At 32.5% G+C, this 23,795-nt stretch overlaps 1 protein-coding gene across 3 annotated transcripts in view; it reads left to right on the top strand.

Annotated features, from left to right (window-relative positions):
- LOC148284470 (uncharacterized) overlaps positions 1-23,795 on the top strand; it is a 341,832-nt gene that overhangs the window by 233,881 nt on the left and 84,156 nt on the right. The window contains exon 1 of one of the 3 annotated variants that reach the window (XM_088239917.1): positions 2,849-3,108. The exons of the other annotated variants lie outside the window; for them this stretch is intronic. The gene's annotated coding sequence lies outside the window, so the exon portion shown is untranslated. Of the gene's footprint in view, positions 1-2,848; positions 3,109-23,795 lie in introns of those variants that run through there. 3 annotated transcript variants of the gene reach the window in all.

Genomic DNA, 23,795 nt, shown 5'->3' with positions numbered 1-23,795 from the left:
ATATATTTAATTATTTTTTACACACATACTTGTATTGTAATATTTTTTATTAATATTTATTATCAAAGACGTCAAACAGATCATTATTACGCCACATAATGGCTAAACAATTACTGACCTGTAATATTACAATTTACGATATTTGCCCTTACAGTCACAAGTCACAGAAATATTGCCTTTAAGACAATATACCTGCCCTAAATGTATGTAAAGTGTATTGATAAATTGATATATTGGTTCTTGAGACCTTAAAGTCTGTTGAGATTTGATGAGATCTTATATTATCCTGATTTAATTTTCCTTAATTACAGATATTTATAATTTTGAAGGTTGTGATTACTAAATAACACGCGATTACGATAACTTGCTTAAGAGTTGTCTTTCACTAAATTTACGATGGTAAGTATAACTAACGTGGAATCGTTAGGCGTCAAAACATGGACATACACCCAAGCCACTTTTAAAAAATCCTTGTCTTTGAAATGTGGTGCTACAGGAGGATATTAATAATCCTTTAGGTGGACAGAGTCCGAAACGTTGTCGCTCTCCTACGGATAAAAAATGGTATAGAGTTACTGAAGACTACAAAGAAAAGAAAACTTAAATACTTTGGGCATGTGATGAGAGGCGAAATATTAAACATTTTATAAGTCATTCTACGGAGAAGGATTGAAAGAAGACGCAGTGCAGCTTGAAGGCGCATCTCTTGGCAAAAGCAATTGCGTTACTGGTTCCATTGCTGCACTGAGTCCTTGATCAGCGTATCTGCCAACAAAGTGAGCATTTCTGCGATGATTTCCAACCTCCTTCGGGGAGAGGAAAAATAAGAAGAAGAAAAAGAATGATCATAACAATCAAGAGCATTTGATATCTCTTGTGATCCTCTATTACTATGTTTTTACAGCGCCCTCTGCTGGCCGGTTTTGCATAGGGTGCGATGCTTAGACACATGTCTAATATTTTTATTTTTTCTTCAGAACAGGAGAGACAATTTTTTTTTCATACGTACAATATTTATAAGATAATATATTATCTTAATTGTTACTAACTTTTTAACAAAATTTTTATGTAAGTATAGTAGAAATCCGTTTATCTGAACTCCGGTCATCCGAATTGCCAAATATACAAATCGTTATCAGAAATTTAAAAATTTATTAAAAAAAAAAATATATCTAATTACCTTTGCTAAACGTGTTTAAGTAAGGATTGAATGTGACCCCAATTCGCTGTATTATTTTAAAAGCAATAAAATCCGGCACAAATTAATCCGGATAATTGGAGTTTTACTGTGTTGTAAATTAAAAACAACATTTTTTCACCTTTATTTTTCGTAATTTATTGTCCCTTTACTGGTAGCTGAAGCGTAAGATTGATCATCTTACCTTCATAAAACAAAAATGATCAAGATACGCTGCAGTTAGTATACCAATGCAGTGCCCTATGCATCATTATGTGCGGAAAGGGAACGATGATGTTGATGAATTTCTAGTCGGATTTAAAATTTTTTTTTGTTCACTGACATTAAATTTTCTAACATAAAAATGATCTTTAAATTGACCAAACATTAAAAAGAATGTGCAAAATGTATATTATTCATCATTATAAATCCATTTAAAATTTATTGAAAATTATCAATGCCTGTAAAACTATTTCACAAAATGTTCGAAATCAATTTTTGATATCATTTTATTAAACAATCCTTATTCTGGTATTTGAGAATAATTTTTAATGCTTCAATTTTTTCTTTCATTATCATCATCTTCATAGCCCCGTCCGCACCCGACGGTGCATGGGGCACTGCATGGTACAATAAATACAGTGTATATTAATCATCCATTACATGAAGGTACGATGATCAGCCTTATGTTTCAGATCCACCCTTTCAATAAATTTTTTATGTCAACCTTCCCAGGAATCAAACCCGGGACCTCAAACACAGCAGGCGAACGCGTTCTCTTCTCTTCATCTGGAAATAATAAAAAAATTGACTAACTCCGATACTCTTCATTCATTGTTAATGACTTAAACAGTTTTTGGACGCACGAGAAAGAATGATAATATCAGACACAATCCCTTCATATAATTTAACAAAGCCTCAGTGAAAGGGGCCATGAAATACTTAATTGAAAAACCAACAATTTTATGATGACCTTCCCAGGAATTGAACCGGGGACCTCAAGCATAAGAGTCGTAAGCACTTGTCCAGGATTCTAATTCTATTTCACTCACAGAACTGTATTATTCATCCGCCATGTTTTTCTTCGCTCTCGCTGGGCGCTATATTTTTTATTTCCAAAAAAAAAATTAAATAGGGAAATATCACATACTACGAATACCGATAAAAATACATGAAATGGATTTAGAATAATTAATTATATTTTCAAAATCAATATGGATATTGTGGAGAAATGTTTTCATACATAAATGTAAAAAAGAAATCCAATAAAAATACGTTCGTAGAAAAACGCGACGTGTTTGGCCTTGGTTTTTGTGACGTCAAGATTCGTGATATTGTTCTACACAAATTTCAATGGCAGGAACAAACAAACATGAATCGTGACGTATTAGGGGAGTGGCCAATGCAATTACCGTTTTTACGGGAATTCAAAATTACAAATTTAAAAGTAAATTATATGCTACTAATAATTAGCAAAAAAAATGATTTACTGGACAGTATTTCATAGATCTTTATTACTTTAAAAATGTTAAAAAAAGTTGTATTTCACTATTTTCTTTGTGCTTCGCTTTCTACGCCGTGCCCTCGTTTTCCCTGCTAATTGGCACAGCGCTTGTCCCGCTCGGCCCATACGTCAGATCGTACGGAAGAACATCTTCACTCAAGTCTCTCAAAGTAACTCTGCCGCTCATAGCGAATGGACGCGTGCTAAGTTCGAACAAGTACAGCCTTTTGTGCGAACAAAATTCAGACTCGCTGAAACTTCTAACAAAGTGTTAACCAGTTATTGTTTTTATTGTGTTTACTTGTTGAGTGAATTATCGCAGAGATTTGTGTTGTTTTGTTGTTTTATTTGTTTTTGTTGTCAGTGATTGGATTTGTTCATAAACGTAGACAGTTCGTCGAATCATCAAAAGAATTACAGTGTTTTTGTAAGTATAAACCTTATTTATTAAATTGTATACAAAGTTTGTCGGGTTACAGGTCAAATAAGCATTGGATACGTTTCTTCTTGACCCCATAAACATTAATATGTATTTTGAAACACCGCATTTTCTTTTCAACACTTTTTTTAGTAAATATGCATGGTATTTAAATACATTTTTTTTTACTAAAATCTAAACAAAATTAAAAATCGTGTCTTATTATTTTCAGTCCTCCTGCCTTCTTCCCTTTGAAAAAGTAAATTTTTGTTTTTATCATAAATTATGCATAAATCACGTAGTATTTTTTAATTAACTTTACGTATTAAAACATTTTTTTTTTTAAATACATGCAATATTGTTTTTAGTTATATTTGTCTAAATAATACTATGTACTTTAATCACCATGCATTCGATAAGTGGTCCCCGGATAGTGATAGCGTCATTAAACAATTAATTATTTAATTACCCTGATACAGTAATTTACGGAAAATCCGATTTGAAAATCAGTTTATAGACACACAAAATTTGACATATAATTTATGAAAAACGTTTAAACTGAATTTATGAATATACTATAAAATTACATCGTCTTGAAAGAGGTATAATAAGGTTTTATATTCTAGAATTGATATAACTAACCCAAGTATCAAATCATATATCAAGTCAAAGAAGGAGTCGTGTGTTAGAAATACCACATTGTAAAACGAGGCTCGCACAGAGACATGCATATTTTATTGGCCCAAAAAAATTTTATTCTTTTTTTACTGATAATGTTTCATTGATTCCAAACTTTCAAAATTTTCCTTCTTTTAAAAAACATGCACTATCCTGGATTCAAACTAAAGATATGAACTCTTTTTTTCTATGATATATTTTGTTGCCCTTTAATAATAAGGAATATTTTTGAGTTTTTTTATATTTTTTATTTCCCTTTTTAATTGCTATTAAAAAAAACATAATCTTTTACAGAATATTTTATTTTTTATTTCTTATGTTACACAAAAATATTATAACTGTCTATTATTTTTATTTATTATAGAAGTAAAAATTCATTAACATTTTCCTGTATACCCGCGAACAGGCCATGTTTTTGTGGGATTTTTTGTTTACTATTTTTACTATTAATATGTCTTTCATTGCTATGTAATTATGCTTTTTTTTTTAATATGTACTTTTGTACTTGTCAATTTATAACATAAAGTGTTCAAATGTTTTTCTTCTCTTTTCTTTTTCTTAAAATTTCAATTTTTCTTTTTTCTATTTTTTTTCTTTTTTATTACTGTATACAAATATATGTTGTTTTTTTATTGCAACTTCTAAGTGCCTAAAATTCCTTTATTGTTTTATACCGATAACGTACTTAATCAATAGATTACACCGCTGTGGAAAATTTACATTGACTGTTTTCACAATTTTCGTTTATTTATATTATTATTTTCTGTATACAATGTATGTAAAAACTGTTGTTTTTTTCCCAGATAAAAATAAATAAATAAAACATTTTTAAACCGCTCTCATGTTAAGTTGAAGAAAATCACATGCAAACATACACTTTCTTACTTAATGAAAGCTAGTAAATAAAATTAACCAACCGTTCAATTTTGACGACATGCGATAACTGACTCAGAACTATGTGTTAAAATACGTTATTCCGAAATACAAGCTTGTCTGAGTCAGTTATTTTATGTCCTGAAGATGGTCAATTTTCTTTTTTTTATAGAAAAAAATTTACGTAGCATTTTTTTGAACATTTAATTCCCACCTAACTACAAAAGCAGTTTTTTTCACAGGAATTTTTCTGTAAATATTTAAGTAACATAAATTTTAATATAAGTAAATCAAGTCTTTTTTTATATCAAAATATTTAAAAAGTAATAAACAAACAACACTCTTTTTAACACTGTTTTTTCTTATTTTTTACACACTAAACTTAAAATTTAAGATAGAAATTAAAAAAGAAAAGAAATTTAAGAAAAAAAGATATAAAGCTGAGACCAGTAAATATTTCGGTTGTTTAAATAGCCCATTTTATACGTATCGTCAAAATCCACATGACACCATAAAATTAGTGAGGATATGCATATAAATTTTCATTTATTTAATGGTTACTCTTAGGTAATAATCCTGCAAAAGGAAATCGAGTGGTGATCAGCCGGCCTAATGATGTATTTGTTATTGCGTGTGCCTGCCATTTAATGAATATAATAAATAGCTTTTTTTTATATCGCTAGCCCAAAGCAACAGTGAATCCATCTCTGAAGAACATATTCTCAGGTAGTCGGACTTTGAGGTGTGCAAAGAGTCTGAATAATAAATACTATATTTTCATATCTTACTTCAATATTTGTTTATTTTAAAACATCTGAATGTGTATCTCAAAATTGTAAATTTTGGGTTTATCTCAATGTTGCTTTAGGCTAGCGATATGTAAACAGTAAATGTATTGTTTCCATTTTTATTAGATATGGTTTATGTTTGAAATATTAGCACTTTTTATTTTTTTAATACCTGTCTTGTCGTGTTTATCCAGTAGCGTTTAATGAAATAAATAAATGCAATTATTTACCAACCCACAGACCATGCCTTAGTGAAATTTTTTGTTTATAATATGTAATATTTTTTGTTAAATACCAAAAAAAATAAAATGATGTATTAAAAATCTATAAAAACCCTGTTATTTTATCGTACTGTGTGGAGTTTTAGGCCCAATTTACTTTAACATATTACAACAGAGATGAAGAACAATTAAGAGAAGGTAATATAGAAGTCTAGGCATCTACAGGGCTTATGATCTGTCATTGGCTGGTTTAAGTGGCCACTTCACACACTGTGTAACATTCACCATTCTGCCCATATTTGAACATCTATATTCCTTCAATTCTTTCATCTGTTGATGTTTGTGAAGTTAAAGAGCTGAAACCTTTATTTTCTATAAACTTAAACCAGCCAATGACAGATCATAAGCCCTGTAGATGCCTAGACTTCTATATTACCTTCTCTTAATTGTTCTTCATCTCTGTTGTAATATGTTAATATAAACAGCTCCCCAGGGAGTTGAATCCAGTCCTTGTCTACAAAAATTTGGACAAACTCAAAATATTATTGCCAATTTACTTTGCTTTAAAAATCCATACGGCACGATAAAATGACGTAGGGTGGATAGATTTTCGTTTTTATGATTATTTTTTATTAAAACACAAACAGGCAAACAAAATAACCAGTACCCAGTACACCATGAGGCTGAGTATATGCGCACAATTTATTTTTCAGATTTTTTTAGTAGAGTAGTTTTTGAGTGGCCGCTGAATAAAATTTGTATAAATATAATAAGTCATTTTTTAATTAATAATAATACGCTTACATACTGTTAAAAAGACATGCGTAGCTGACGATTTTGTTGACTTCGTATTTCAACAATCTTTTTCTGTCATTTTCTCGCAAACGCCTCCTCGATACTGTGCGAAAAAGACAACTGCACGTCGGACTAATTGAACGTAGTTATGCAGAAAGCAGCCAGTCCACGATTTTGAAAAAAATAGATGTTGGTGTTATAAAATCCAGGAAGGTCAATTCTGTGATCTGCTTAAAACAGCCAAGCCGCTTTTATACAAAATACTTTAATAATCACCTTTTTAAAAACTCATGATGTCAAAATGTCATAAAAATGAATGTCCCCTCATACAATCAGTTTGTAGGACGTTTAATTTAATATTAGATCTGGCTGCCATTAAAATTATTAAATTAGTTATTTACATATTTCTATTATAAAAAAACGAATGGATGCATTATTTATCATTTGTCAAAGTATAAAACATTCCAACTGTTGTGTAAATTTGATTGTTCACTCGTTTTACAAAAGTGCTATTATCTCAGTTTCACTTTTCTATGGCTGGCTGCTTTCTGCATAACTACGTTCAATTATGCCTAACTAAAATCGACGAAATCTACGTTTCGTTGGCTCGTTTTTTGCACCTGAAAACAAAGCGATTTAGTTTTTTTTTATATGAAGAGTATCAGAATGAAATACTGCGTGTCTGTACCTTTTTAATTTTTTCAAAATCATTTATAATATTTGTATACCGTACGCCCGAAGACGGTAGATAAATCTGAGCGCTTTTACGGGTTTTCGGGTGGTCCTAGATCCCCTCCTTTAAGAAACAACTCATTAAAAAAGCAAAACGATGAAGACACGCCAATGGTTAAAAATAATCACTGCTCCAGTGCCATAGTCCAGGAAGAAAATACTAAATAAGATTGCATGAAGAAATAAACCATATGACCATGTCAGCATGCGTCGCACTCCGAGTATAAACACAAGGTGGTACATGATAACAACACCAGGTTTACTAGTATGAAAGGGCTAGCTGTTCCTAGATATTGCAATAAATATGGCAAAAGGACACTGCAGTACAGTATACCTAAAATATTTAAACTCAAATTATTGTTAATAGAAAAAAGTTTTTTGTATTAGTGATAGTTTTTAATTTTTGATAATGTAATATGTAATGTTTTTCAAGTAAATTTATTATTAATGTAGGTTAAGTGTGAATAATCGATGCAATTTATAAGAACCTGCTGACGAGTTGTATGTGTGCAACTCAGCAGGACTTTAATTTAAAACTATTCTGTAATTTTTTTTGAAAAAAAAAAAAAAAATAAAAATAAAAAATTGTCGCTATTATGGACATTTAAGGCGGTGGTTTTAACGTACCAACATAATATTGTCCTTTGAAATATTGTGCCTAACCCTTTAAGTTAGTAATTATTGTAAGAAAGTCTTCATACTATTATGCTGTGTAATAATAGGTTCTTCACCTATCTTACAGTTAATCTTGTGTTTATTGTTTCTTATATCTATTCCCTTAGCCTTTGGTGAAAATACTTGACTATAGATAGCACAGGATAAGATTATAAATATAATATTGTCTGCATTTTTAGGTTATCTATAAATAGTATCTGGAGATTTATCGAAAATAATTTAGGGGTTGAATACTAACCCTTGCAAATTACCATGTTCACTAAACTATGTTCAGTTACTGAATATTATACCTGTTACTTATTTGAACATACAAATAACATATTACAATGTAAAATCATTTGAATTCTATTTATATCGTTATAGTTTTTTTCGGTATATTTTTGGCTCTTTTTTTATTAACATCAAATTGTTTTATTTTATAATAAGCCTTACTCATAAACTCGGCGTAAAATTACGCCTAAGTATAGTGATATAATTCGGATGGGGATATCATCCTTATTCTACCATTATGAGTAAGGCCCAATGTTTTTAATACATAAAGGGCCTTACTTATAAACCTGGTATTAAGTTGCGCCTAGGCATAGTGGCAAAATAAGGATGGAAATGCCATCCTTATTCTACTGTAATGAGGATTGTATTCCCATCCGTATTCTACCACTATACCCAGGCGTAACCTTACGCCAAGTTTATAAGTAAGGTCCATTCTAATATTTATTTTATTTATGTAAATTTTAATTTACTCCTATTTAAACATTTTTATTTTACTTTCATACAACATAAATAATCGTGTATGTACCACAAACTTTTATTTCTAATATTTTCTATCTTGAAATAGTACACACACTATCATATTTTAATATGTGTTCTTATAACTATTAACATTATAGAAATTATATAATTTATAAATTATTTAATACATGCATTAACGCTAAGTTTAAATTTTAATGCTTTTTTTTCTTCATAAATGTTTTTTTTACAATTTCATAATATATAATTTAATTTTATGACTTTGCCTTCTTTTTAAATTGGAGTCTGATATTTATTTTTTCTCTAGTATTGTGATTATGTTCAAGTTGCTATTCATATACTACATGGCGTACTTTTCTCTATTTGATTTCTATTCTCGGGATTTTTCATTAAAACTATATTCAAAATCCGTCCGGACACAGACACAGACATACGATTATGATAATTTTTATTAATTAAGAAACAAATTATTTGTTAATTTCTTTTAAGTCTATGAATGATTAAACGACAGAATGACTGACGTGTATTGCCAAAAGAATGTACATGTTAACAGGATTTTCAAATACGTCTGACAGTCACCGGTCAAATTATTCTAATGTAGATATCACTTCATCGTTAATGTATGGATATTTTTAGAACAGAAATTTATTATTTCAATCAATACTCGATTTTGGAAACTGATGTATATAAAAGGGTGTATTGTTTTTAAAAAATTTTAAAAAATCTGAAATTCTGTTTTTTTTTTAAATAAAAATAAAAAAACCGCAAAAAATTTGGTCTTAAGATGAAGCTGAGGTAACAGCTGCATTAAAAAGAACTATAAGAGAGAACCTATTTAATTAAATAGTAAATTGGCATATAGCAAAACCGGGTTGTGGTCCCATTCGCGGATCAGAGGTCTGAGGTTCGTACCAAGCTTAACTCCCATTTTATAATAGTGCGTTATTAACAACTCCTTGAAAATGACCACAAAATTTGGGCAAATCATGAGAATGAAAATATGTGTTTTTTTTTATTAAAACAGGATGAAGCTTTTGAATATTCGTGTTTTATTTTACTGTTTAATTATTGTGGTATGTATTATATAATATACTGTAATACTAAATATAATCAAATAATTATTTCCTACTATCTATACAATAACTATAATTGACTTATTACTATTATTGTAGATACAACTATATAAATCCACTGATATATGGTAAGGGGAATCAATATTATAACATGTTTTTTTATTATTTGTGTTATATCGTTTAGATGTGATTTTCTAAGCATCAACAGCTTTCAACTAAAATTCGAAAAAGCAAATATATTTTAGAATGACTTTGTTTTTATTGTGTTCGAAAGAAAGAAAATATTCATATGTTTTTTTTAATGATATTGGAAGAATATCATTTGTGATTAGCAGTTACGTTACTTGTTCTGCCGGTCCTATTTTGACCACTTTTTACAGAAAATCCGGCATTATTTCCTTAATGGTACGTATTTGACCATGGATTTGGCGTGGCTTCATAGGGAATAATCTAACGGCGTCAAATCACTAGATATTAGAGGCCAATTCACCGGACTATTTCTGGAAATATTGTTGTCACCAAACTTACACACAGATTCGCGATTTTACGAGAGTCCCATATATAATCGCACTGAACATCGATATTTTAATTTATTTTTTACGATTCGCATGGCATTCTACTATTAATTTGGTATTTGATTTAATATTATTTCAGAGAATGGCGTGTAATTAAATAGAAAATTAGTTTGACAAAATACCGTATTCGTAATCAAAAATGCAATCAAAACAAAAAAAAACACATGTTAAATATACACCACTGAACTAAACTGAAATAATTAAAGTAAAAATCTATGAATTTTTAATTAAGATTGTTACTGTAATCATAATTGAAAGCTGCATAACCAGCAAGAAAATTTAAAGGCTTTAAAATTTCAAATATTTCCTCAAAATGACGTCAAAAATCCTTATTAAAATGATAGTGTTGATGATGGCAAATTACTTAAGTGTATATTTAAGTGACCCTACTTTTGTTATTATTATTAGAATACCTCAAGAGCGCTTCACAAAGTGATTGTATTAAGAAATAAATTTGATTTTAACTTTTTGAATTTGTATTCGACTAGACTCTAAAATCCTTTTGAACATTTTTACATTTTCACATTAAAAAAGTCACTTTTTCTGATGAAATTGGATAAAACACAAATAACTGTATTTAAAAAAATTACTCTACAACTATATATTAATAATTGGTGGTACTATTAATTTGTCATGATACTGTATTTACCTCGTAATGCTATCTGTCATATCAGTAAGGTATATTACTGTACTAATGGGTGAACCTAATGAGTACGAATGAGTGATTAATGACAGGTCGGAGAATTCTTAGAACAGGGGTCTTTTCCGACAGAAATTAACATAGTACAGCATATTTGGAAATCAACCATTCATAGTGGATATGTTAAATGTCATTAAATATAATGGGATTTAAAGGAAATTCCCGTGTTTCTTTATAATTGAAGAACGTTTAATGGCCAAATAAAACCTTTTCAAGGTTTCAATTTTAGGTTCCACAGTCTTTAAAACAAGTCATGTCAAACTTACCGAGAACCCAAGAAATTCGTATGTAACTAAACACAGTATCCACTAAACGTCGGGTCCGAGCGTTATTTAAGGCTGAGACGAGCATTGTCGACAAAATTCATAAAGAATGCTGTGTCGGCTTGGACCTGTAGAGCGAATAGACAGTGAAAGAAAGCCTAAAAAGATTTACGGTGCAAATGTTGGCGAATGCAGAAAACTATGAAGATCGTGAAAGATATGGCATAACTAAATCCGACAAATACTTGAAGAAGGACAAGTAAAAAATCGAAATAATCGCCGTGCGTACGTGAGATGTATGAATGAATGAAGCGAGGCCTGTATGTAGAATATTTTCTTTTCTCTTTCTTATTTTACACGAAAATATTATACCTGTCTATATATTATAAAAGAAAAAATTCATATACATTTCAGGTATACTCACGAACAGGCCATGCCTTTGTGGGATTTTTTGTTTGCTATTTTTACTGTTAATGTGTATTTCATCTAAGTTTATTCAATTTATTTATTTATACTTTTACATTGTTTGTATTATTTTTTCTATACGGAATAATGTTCCCTCACTGGGGTGTCCCGTACCGAAGGAAACATTCTACAAAATGTGAAACATGCCTAAGATTAGCTATTTAGCAAAGTTAACATAATAATATCAATAAAAAAACGTAATTAATCTAACGAACCTAATTATAATTAACATAATAAACAATAAAAAACTGAAATATTCATAAAAAACATGACCAAGTTATGTAGACCGATAGAAAAAATTTCATAAACAGTGCACACATTTTACCTATTTGGCTTGATGTACTCATCGATCCGTGCGCAACCCACCTCCACTATCCATTTCTTAATAGCAATTCAATATTGTGAGAACTTACTAATTGTCCTTATGGATAACTGAAGTATTGCTATGTAATTATCCTTTTCTTTTAATACTCTGTTTTATCTCTTATGTATATCGTAAAAAAAACAAAAAAAATATTTTTTTAAGGCAGTGTTGTGGCGTTCTATCCTCTCTGCCCTATGGGAAAACGGCTTAATGGTTTGTTTCCATATAGTGGGTATGCAATTATACATTGATCACTTTAAATATTCACTGATATTGCTGGGACATTAATATTTTTTCAGATTTCAACTAATTATTTTTGTGAAGTTAAAGATATAAAACCTTGGTAAACCTGCCCTTTCAGGTGATCAGCCGGTGCGGCGTTGCAAATTGCACTTAATCAATTGATATCTCGGTAACTACTATGAATATTACCACAAGTTGTTTTGTAATCTTCAAGTAAACCATGTTGTTCTTCTTTTTCACATCCGCTCCTAAGCGGAGCATGTCGACATCACCAGTTGCCTCCAGGAGACCCTATTGCCAGCCAGCACTCTCGCCTCCTCCCACGTCAATCCAGCGCCCCTTAGTTCTGCCGAATAAAGTCGAAAGATCGTCATCGACGACCTTCCAAGACGGCGTAAGTCCTCAGATTTAAAGAACAGGTAACTCGGGTTTTAGTTCTTCCTAGGCATGCGCAGTACATGTGTAATCGAGGTCCACCGCCGCATCCTCAAGACGCTCGTTATAGGAGACTGCTCGAACCTAACCACCTTATGCTTAATATTCTTCTCAAGCATCATCATTCCCTTTCCGCACCTAATTGTGCATAGGGCACTGCATTGGTACACCAACCGCAGCGTATTTTTATCACTATGTTACATGAAGGTAAGATGATCAGTCTCACGCTTCAGATAACAGTCCAGGGACTATGAAATATTTTTTGTGTAAAAACGCCCTTTTAAAAAATATTTCAAATCAATTTCCTCCTCTTGCATATTAAAAAGAGACCTCTTGCATGGTAGGCAAACGCACTGACCATTACACCACGAGGCCTACAAAGCCTCTCAAGCACTTACTCTCAAAACTAAGAAATTTGGTGTTCTGAGCTTTGGTAAGGTGCCAAGATTTACACCCATATAAGAGTACTGGCATTATACAATAGTCGGCATTTCGTTTTGACCACTGATTCGACCTAGTATAGACTAGAGTTCCAGACAACACGCATAATGTTAAAAGTTTCACCAGCAATTCCTAGGCGGGTTGCGAGCTTTTTGTGCATGCTTCCATCCTCAGTTATGTAAACGCCCAAGTATTTAAAGCTGTCAACTTTCTCGATCCTCTGTCAATTTTTATAGAGTAAACATTACCTCATAATAAAAAAATTATATCATATATTAAGGTATATTAGATAATTTAAAATTAATATTTTAACAATCATAATCTCCGAAAATGACAAAATATCGAGTACCAAAACATTAATTTGAGAGAAACAAATGTAATCTAATTTGATCGCTTAGCAAGAAACATTAAATTTTATAAGATTAAAAGAGACAGTGATTATCAGGCGATCATTTCCTAACCTCAGGTTACCTAATGTAAGGTAACCCCAGGTTACCACACAGTGACTCGAGAAAGTTTTTTTCACAGAACGTTTAAGGTTAAATCAACTAGGTTTAAGGTTAAGTCTTAGGGGCGCGCGCACCGCGCCGATTGCACAACAAAAAATCAAGTTCAAAAAATTTAAAATTATAATGCAAGTATTTTCACTCGAGAATAACATTAAAAATATAATATATATTGAAAGCGGATTTTTACGATTCTAATGATAAAACTATCACTCGCAAACGAGTGGAGGCGTATAAAAAAAAAATTAAAAAAAGAATAAAACTATCGATGTATTCAAAACAAGTTTTCATTTATAATTTTCGGGTGCAAAAATTAGCGCATACAAAACGGCTCGCAGTTGGCATCACGTCATTTTGACGTCATGCGTTATGACCGCCGACTGCGCTTCTTATAAACATTGGGTACAAGTTTGGCCCCGAAACGTCATACGTGCCGTTTGTCCCACAGGGCGCGAAACGTCTCGTTTTCGGGTAATTCAAAATATGCGTATTTTAACTTTTGTAGGAAAATAATCCAAAGTCGCGCGAAAGAAATATTGGTACCTTTACCATCATATTTTTTGCTCATTAAAAATAAAAAAAATGAAAATACCTGAAAGATTGTTATTTTATATTTTCGTAAAAAGCACTCCATCTCTGATGTAATATGTTCATCTTAAAAACTCTCTAGGGATCCAGTCCTTGTCTACTAACATCTTGATAAACTAGAAATTTTGTTCACCTCATTAAATGTGAATTTATACTCGAGAGACTATGACGTTTCTAAAATTCTCTAACACTTGTTTATTCATGTCATCGTATCATAATTATTCTCATATTTATTTTACAATCATCAATTTTATGATTTTGTCATTTTGCCAGTAACTTAGCAAGTTTATCCTTGAATTAAAATAGTTTGAATGGTCATAATATATCACTTCTTGACTTTAAAATCCTTATTTTCCTTCCGATTCCTACGTCTTCAACCGTCGCTAAAAGCGGAGGATTATTTTGATTCTATACAAAAAATAATACAAATTATTTTAATAAAAATGAACTACTTTGAGTGACGTCACTATCCTTTTCGAATCAACCGATAATGTGTTGCGATAGATTTCCGGTTTACGGGAAGTCATGTCACCAATCAGCAGAACTCGAAGACGGAACTTGTGACGTCACACGCGGAGTAAGTTTAAAATTACAAAACTTAAAAAATCTTAGCGCTGATAATACGATACACAAAATAAGCATGTTTTTTTTATTAGTTTGATTGTGTATTAACAAATAAAATAATAACACTGAACTTCCTCATTGTATGGTAGGAGGAGATATTGTGTCCCTATAAAACAACTTTAAAGTTTTGTTTTATTAACTACGTTTTATTGACACAACCGACTAGTTTCGGCAACTACACGTGGCCTTCTTCAGGGTTATTTTTAATTTTAATTTTGTTTATTCAGAAGAACAACAGAAATACAAAAAAAAAAAAACAACATTATAAAAAAAACGTAAAATAAAGCCAAATAAGTTTTCCGCGTAAATGCAATTATAAAAATCCACTTCAGTTAGGTATTAATACAATAGGTACATGTAGATGTGCATGTGTGCGAGTTTTTGCGTGTGAGGATGCGTGGGTAAGTGAGTGGAGTGTGGTTTTGATAGGTATGTGAATATGTGTGTGAGTGTATATGGGTGTGAGGGTGGGTTTATGGATAGGGTGAGTGTGTGTTTGATACGAATAAATAGAAACATCTTAAAGTAAAAACAAAATTTTTATAAAGAAACATTTTTTTTTTCAAATAATAGTTTTTTAATTCTTATTTTAAAAGTGGGGTTCGAATCAGAGGAGAGTTTTGGGCATGATTGGTTCGAACTGTTGGTACATGGAAAAGAGATATTATATAGTTGGCGGCCTCCGTGGTGTAGTGGTCAAGACGCTTGACTCACATACGGAAGGTTCCGGGTTCGATTCCCGGTGAGAACACAAAAATTAAAAATGTGATTTTTCTCAAGCCTGGGTGTTCTGTGATGCAATTCACCACTGTAATTGTGCCTCCTGGTCTGTTGTGGTGCAAAAAAAAATATAGTTATATAATGTACAAGGCGATGCATAACACGGCTCCTCAATATCTTAAGGAATTCTGCGCTCCAGACGAGCTGGCAGATAGGCGCCTTACTCTCCGCTCAGCCTCCTGTTCTGCTGTAGGGAAGTAATACAACCTCATACACGCAACCAGAGTTCCAAATTTGGCGATAGGGCTTTTGCAATAGCTGGACCTTTGGCGTAGAATGCTTTGCCTTCAGAAGTTCGAAATTGTGCAACTGAATCCCTTTTCAGAAAAAAACTAAAACATTGTATTTGTAAAAGCGTTTCCTGACACTAAAGGTGCTACTTTTTAGATGTAATTGTTAGAAGTACCATGTTATGTGTATTACATGATTTGTAAAATTTGTCTGTTAGTAAATTGAAATTCAGAGTTAGCCTGTACATGGACCTTATTTTTTTATTTAAGTAGAATGTACAGCGCCCTTGAAGTGATTACTCACGAAAACGGCGCTATAAAAATTGTCGAAATTTATTATTATTATTAAAATAACTAAACATACATCTTCAATATATATAAAAGGCAGTGTTCGTATGTGTGTCCTCGATGGACTGATGGACCAATTTACGTGTGGTTTTTAGCGAAATGTAGACCTTTGGTACGAGCATATTTATAGCTTTTATTATTTGGAAAAGTCTTTTCATTTGTTTATTTTGTCTATCTATCCGTGGAATACAATCCTATACTGTCATTTAAAAGTAAAAGATTTTTATACACATTTTTTTTTTTAAACATTTATTTTTAAAAATTCAATCTCATTTTTAAGTATGTCTGACCCGCCATTTAATGCGCCTTATACGTTCTTAGGGACAGCTGATAGTGAGTTTTACTATAAAATATAAGAGTTTGCGGTCACGCCTCCGAGTTATCAGTCATGGGTCAGTGAAGATCATTAGGTCGGTAGTCGGTTCTTGTACTATCGCACTGCCTCCAGACCAAAAAGCAATAATTATGCCAATATTTTGAGTTCGTCAAAACGTTTGTAGACAAGGACTGAATTTCACCCCCTAAGGTGTCATTTAGATAACCGTATTACAACCCAGATGAAGAACATTTTAGAGAAGGGAATATGTAAGTCCTGGCACTTACAGTTTAAGTGATCACTTTACAGACTGTGTAACATTCACCGTTTTACCTATGTTTGAACATCCGTATTTCTCAAATCTTCCATCTGTTGATTTTAGTGAAGATAAAGAGGTTTAATGTATTAAATAAAACACTTTTAAAAAATATTTGCGTTCTAATGATTTATCAAAATATTTATATTTTGGGCCATTTTCAACGATTTTAACGAATTTTTTAAAAGTTTTTTATTTCCGCAATTACTCCCGTGTGACGTCTTAAGTTCTCCTCCGCTTCTTCTCAGTCAGTTCTGTCGATTGGTCCGTTGGCGGTAAGTAAACCGGTAATCTTTCACAACTCTCTTATCATTGGTTGATACATATGAACTAGTGACGTCGTTCAAAGCAGTTCGTTTTTATTAAAATTGACGATAAATCCACCTGGTCCATTAAGAAGTATAACAAAATGAAAAAAAAAAATTTTTCAGGTATTGCCTAGTATGTAGGTGAAATAATTTAATTAGATAAATCTCACCCGCATAAATAAAGATTTCAGCTCTTCAACATCACAAACATCAACAGATTAAAGAATTGAAGGAATAAAGATGTTCAAATATGGGCAGGATGGTGCATGTTACACAGTGGAAAAAGTGGCCACTTAAACCAGCCAATGACAGGTCATGGATAAATGTGTGCTGGTGTTGTAGCCAATTCAATCAATCAATATGGCTGTCGATCTCTACTATCTTTATAATAGTGAACTGTATAAAATATTTATTTTAAAGCACAGTGCGCGTGACGACCGAAGACTTCGAGAAAAAACAAAATAGAGAGAGATTGTGCTATATTTATATACTTGTGCTATATTTATATACTATGCTATTAGGTCTAGAATTTCAACCGTCCATGCGTTCAGTAGCTGCAAGACTTGTTGTTATCTAACTTCCAATTTTATAAATTTGCTTTTTATTTCGTTTTTAAATATCACTTAAACTCTAAACTTCATTGTCAAATAAAAATTTTAAAAATAAAAATGTAAATAGGGGCTAGATTTCTTATCGTCCATGCGCTCTGTAGCTGCAAGACGTTTTGTTATCTAGCTCATATATATCATAATTGCAATATATCATAATTGGAGGCGAGGAACTAGAATCCCAACCGTCCATGCGCTCTGTAGCTGCAAGACGTGTTGAGATATTTATTTATTGTACAGCACCCTTGAGGTGATTTTCACAAAAATGGTGCTATATAAATTATCCAAACATTATTAATTTTATTATTAGTACCCACCTGAGTAACAATACTCTGGTGTGGCACTTACAAAAACCAATATGAATTTGAATTAGGAACTATTAAAAAAAAAACTCAACAGATCATACGGCCTGTAGATGCCCAGACTTCTATATTACCTTCTCTAAAATTTTCTTTATTTCTGTTGTAATTTGTTAATATTATTTTTTTTAAATTTATTTCCAAAAAAGTATGCCGTCCAATTGAATGGTCTAATTTTAACCGCGCGTTAGAAAAAATTTTTTATATCCAATTTCCCGTAGGGCTGAATTTCCTCATTGTTTTTTTAGTTTTAACGATTACCTACATAAATTATCTCGTTTGTTGCAAACAACTGTTTAGTCTTTTAGATCCTCCTGTCCATATGTTGATCAAGGCCCACAGTTCGATTGGCACATAAATAATTGGAATCGACATTGATATAATAGTGAAAACTGCTCTGACGACAGTGTTTGTTACCTTGGGACTTTATCAATATGTATCGCTTTTTAATATGCGAACTGTCTACTAGTAAAATTACACTCTGCTCTGTACTGAGCCGAGATATTGAAATTATTAGCATTAGCACCTTGATTTATTTAGCAATCTACAATAGCAATTGCAAAAAAGTACACATGCTATTTTTAATATTTTTTTAAGCATGACAACTGAACGCAGTTATGCAGAAAGCGGCCAGCCGTAGAAAAGTTAGAATCGGGTTGTGGTCCCGTGGCTAGTGTTGCGGACTCACGGGCCAGAAGTCCGAAGTTCAAACCCCACTCTACCACAACTTGATTTCCATTTTCTAATAGTGAGTTATTTACAACTCGTTAAAAATGGCCACCAAAATTGAAATATTTGGGTTAATTATAAGAACGCTAATATTTCTTTTTTTTTTTAAACTGAGATAATAACACTTTTGTGAAAAGAGTGAATAATCAAATCTACATAAAAGCTAAAATGTTTTTGACTTTCACAAATTATAAACAATGAATACATTAGTTTGTTTTTCATGTTACAAACAAGAATCTAACTATGTGTTTGACCAGTTTTAATGATTTTTAAAGTACCCTAAGATTTTTCTAGTGCTGTGGGTGTTTTCTGCGAATTGAGAAATGCCGTTTGTGTGATCGACGCCATTTTCATTTTGTATGAAAGCGGTCTGGCTGTTTTTAGCAGAACATAGAATTGACTTTTTTGCACCTGATAACATCAATATCTCATTTTTGGCTGCTTTCTGCATAAATACGTTCTGGAGGGGCCATGTGGCCGTGCGGAGCGGTGTGGTGGAAAGGAACTAAGGAGACGGGTTTGGATCCCAGCAGAAAGTTATAAGAATCTTCTACCTTCCGGATCTATCTTGTTGGTGACTGAGATGGCTGGAGATGGCTCTGGCACGCTTCATTTCTCACTTAAATTATGATGGTTTTGCGATGTGCTGTAGCGGGGCGGTGATAAGAGTACTGTCTGACATTATAACGTCGGTGGACTCTGGTAATCTGGTGTTGATGGCTCTTCTGGACATGAGTGCTGCATTTGATACTGTAGACCATAATATTTTGCTTGAACGTCTGGAGAAAACTTATGGTATCCGTGATCAGGCACATATGTGGTTCAGTTCATATCTTAATAAAAGAGAATATGCAGTCGTGTTCCAGGGTAAAAGCTCAACCAACTTTCGGGTGTCTACAGGAGTGCCTCAAGGGTCAGTACTCGGACCACTTCTCTATCTCCTTTACACTAAAGATATAGAGAACATTATCAAAGAATGTGGATTGTGGTCGCACTGCTATGCAGATGATACGCAGATTTATTTTTATTGCAAACCAGGCGAGAGAAGTGTGCTTGTCAATTTAATTGATGGATGCATCAAGAAAATAGGAAACTGGATGGCTGAAAACAGACTAACATTAAACCCATCAAAAACTGAACAACTGTGGGTGGCTTCAGCCAGACGACAGAATTTGATCCAGGATACGGCTCTACCCAATGTAGGGAGTGCCGTTTTACCCACCGTTAAACTACTGGGAGTTTTACTCAATTCTGACCTATCTCTTGACGCTCAAATTAGTAGAACGATAAGTTCATGCTTCTACCAGCTGAGACAAATTAAATGCATACGCAAAAATTTGCCGGTTGATGCCGCCCGTCAATTAATAAATGCGTTTGTAGTGTCTAGAGTCGATTATTGTAATGGTATCTATGCAGGTCTACCAATGAACAAAATGACTCGCCTACAATCTGTATTGAATGCCGCAGCGAGACTTATTTTCGGAATCTCTAAGTTCAGTCATATCACTCCACTACTTCGGGAACTACACTGGCTACGTTTTCCACAGAGGGTCGAATACAAACTCTGTTGGCTTATGTATAAGTCACTGCACAACTCGGCTCCGGAATATCTAAGGGAACTATGCATTCCAGATGAACTAGCTGACAGGCGTCTCACGCTTAGATCAGCTACGTCTACGGCGAGAGGAAAAGTTATTATACCTCTACGCAAACAGCGCACTAAATTTGGTGAGCGCGCATTTGCGGTCGCAGGCCCTATGGCATGGAATGCTCTCCCAGCAGAGGTGCGAGGCTGTGAAAGTGAAGTGATGTTTCGGAAAAAACTTAAAACCCACTTGTTCTCTAAATCATTTGAATAAATCCGTAGCACGTGACAACAAAATAAATTATTTTAATCAAATTACAAATTTAAAGCTTCAATTAAATTAACTTAACAGTAGAATCACCATGTAAAGCGCCCTTGAGGTATTTTATTACGAAAATGGCGCTATATAAGTTATCCACAATAAATTACGCGGTACAGAGCGGTAAGCGGCGGCTATGTAGATGACTCGGTGCTCGATTCTCAACTAAACTACTACTAGGCGGTGAGGGACAGGCACAGGTGCGGTTGAGAATATTTATGTTAATGTGGGTAATATTAATATATATAAAATCATAAATAAATGTCTATAATAATGGCGCAACCACGTTCAATTGTAACTCATCCGGGCCTAAGATGGGTATCTACGGTTCCCTAGGAGCATATTATTTTCAATCACTGTTTTGTATCAGCATACTGATTTAATTTTTTGCATAATAATAATACGTTTAATTTTTTTTTTTTCGTTTAGTGTTATTCAAAATTGTTTTAATTTCCATTTTATTATGTATTGTTTTATTTTTGTCGACCTGTGGTGTAGTGGTCAGCGCATTAGCTTACCATACAAAAGGTCTCGGGTTCGATTCCTGACATGGTTGACATTAAATATTATATATTGTAACAAAAAAAACGATTTTGTACTTCACATTTTACATGCATTCCTCCTCCCAACTCCCTGCTGTACCGCCCCGCTAACGCGTAGTGTGACTTTAAGTAAGTACTTTATAAACGTGTCACGGCAAGACCAGCTCGTTGTCATAAAACACCTCTCGCAATAGTATTTTCATGAAAACATGTATGAATTTATAAGAATTGAATGAATGAAGATGAATTTATAAGTATTATATATATCGAATAAACACTACCACATACGTCAAAATGACTTAAATAAAAACATATTTACAGCATTTTAGCCAGGGTATTCTCATAAATTAAACGTATAAAAATCAGAAAGTTTCTGAAAAACGTTAGACATGCGCCGTGGCGCAGTTGGTTTGACGGCTAACTGTGAAACTGGCGTCGCGAGTTCGATTCCCGCCAGTTACAAGAAAAAAATCCAAGAAAGATTTTTTTCTCAATTGGTCTGGGTGTTGTGGTGTATTTTTCATGACCTCCTTCCACATCCTCTCTATCCCACCTGCTGACAAGCCTCAAAATAGAGGCTTGGCGGGTCATTCCTTTAAAAAAAAAAGACTTATTTTGAATTTCGTCTTTAATGTTATTGCCATAGACGGCATAATATACTCTATAGGAATAGCATTTCGCATGCTAAGATGACTTCGCGTGATAATTAATTTGAAAAAACATTGCGATAGTGATAATAATTATTGTCTTCAGCACGTTCTGTGTAGGTTCAAATATTGGAACAAATAAAATACGTTGCGTGTAGCAGGCAATGCCTGCATATTAATTTACTCTCTTACATTTATATATGGGACTGTCAATGTCTCTACTAATTTCAAATCAATTATAACTCCAATCTTGTGAGCGTTGTCAATATTGTGATAGAAAATAAACATTTACTTTACATCTCTGAATTATGCATCTCGCTGCTTAAATTCCAAAAAAAGCCACAAATCGAAAACTTCGAAATTTTGTTTTATTACAAAAAAATATTTAAATCAGTCATATTATTCTACAAGAAAAAGAATTCCATGGATTTTACATTATTAATACCCGAACCGCATAACAGCCCTTAGGCATTTGGCATAGTTGTTTGATTCGAGGTCCAATTTTCATTAGTCTCTCGATAGATGAGCAAAGTAGTGTAAAAAAATTTACTACCCTGGCAACACTTCCATTTTGTTTTCTTCGACAATCTGACAAATGGAAACATAATTCAATTTTTAAGTAATGCATTTGCTACTTAAAAATTCGTTTACTAATTACACATGAAATGTGATCTTATCCTGTTTCTTTAAGATCCCAACAGTATTTCTACACTTTAAAACGACACAACACGGCATAGTTGAATTCAAATCGGAAGTTGCGTACTGAGCGACGTCTACAAAGAAACTCATGGGTCAAAACGTAAAACTACTCTTTTAAGAGTAGTTTAGTCGCCTTCTGTTTGATGCTCGTATGCAGTTTCTGGACTATTCTTAATTCTATGCCAAATAACAATAAAAGGACTCCAACACGAAATGGCTTAACTACTCAATAAATTATTCTTCCGTTAGTAAAAGCCTTTCGTAAAATGTTGATATTTAACTACAAAATATATCAATAGAGCTAAATTCATTGCCAAGTTTATGTAGTCTCTGAATAGGCGAGTAAATGTAATAATTAATACTAGATTTGTTCTTATAAAATAGGGCTGTCTGTGTTTGTCGCGTACCAGTTTTAGGCACATTCAATGTTATGAGATTCGTTAAATCAAGGACTTCCAACCAGCCATTTTAAATTACATATGAAGGGTACAACATATAAAGGATGAATGTCAAAAAATGAATGTCAAAAAATGATTTTAAAAAATTACTACCCTGGCAACACTTCCATTTTTTTTTCTTCAACAATCTGACAGATGGAAAAATAATTCAATTTTTAAGTAATGCATTAGTGACAAACACATTCATTGGATAATTACACATAAAATGTGATTGCATCCTGTTTCCCTAAAATCCTAGCAGGATTTCTACACTTTAAAAGGACACAACACGGCATGGTTAAATTCGAATCAGGAGTTGCGTACTGAGCGACGTCTACAAAGAAACTAATGGGTCAAAACGTAAACCTACTAATTTATGAGTAGTTGAGTCACCTTCTGTTTGATGTGCTTATGCGGTTTCTGGACTATTCTTAATTCTATGGATTTTTGTTAATTAAATCAGATGATGACAGCTATGTAAATACATGCTTAGATCTGCATGTTTTTTTAAAAATTCTCCGTTGTTTTTTAGATACTCCAGCCATCTTATTATTCATTCAATGTATCACGCACTGTCCTTAAAACATTTTGCACGGCTATTCCGTAAGTTGCAACCTCTAAAGATGATATTATTGTCTTTAAACAGGTATATTGTAATGTTGTAATTGGTATTTTTTAAAGTGGGAT

The sequence above is a fragment of the Micrasema longulum genome, unplaced genomic scaffold, assembly GCF_059751315.1.
Source record: "Micrasema longulum isolate JH-2025_06_02 unplaced genomic scaffold, ASM5975131v1 h1tg000117l, whole genome shotgun sequence".
Classification (NCBI taxonomy): Eukaryota; Metazoa; Arthropoda; class Insecta; order Trichoptera; family Brachycentridae; genus Micrasema; species Micrasema longulum.
The sequence above is the reverse complement of the archived record's forward strand: the minus strand, read 5'-3'. Positions and strand labels throughout refer to the sequence as shown.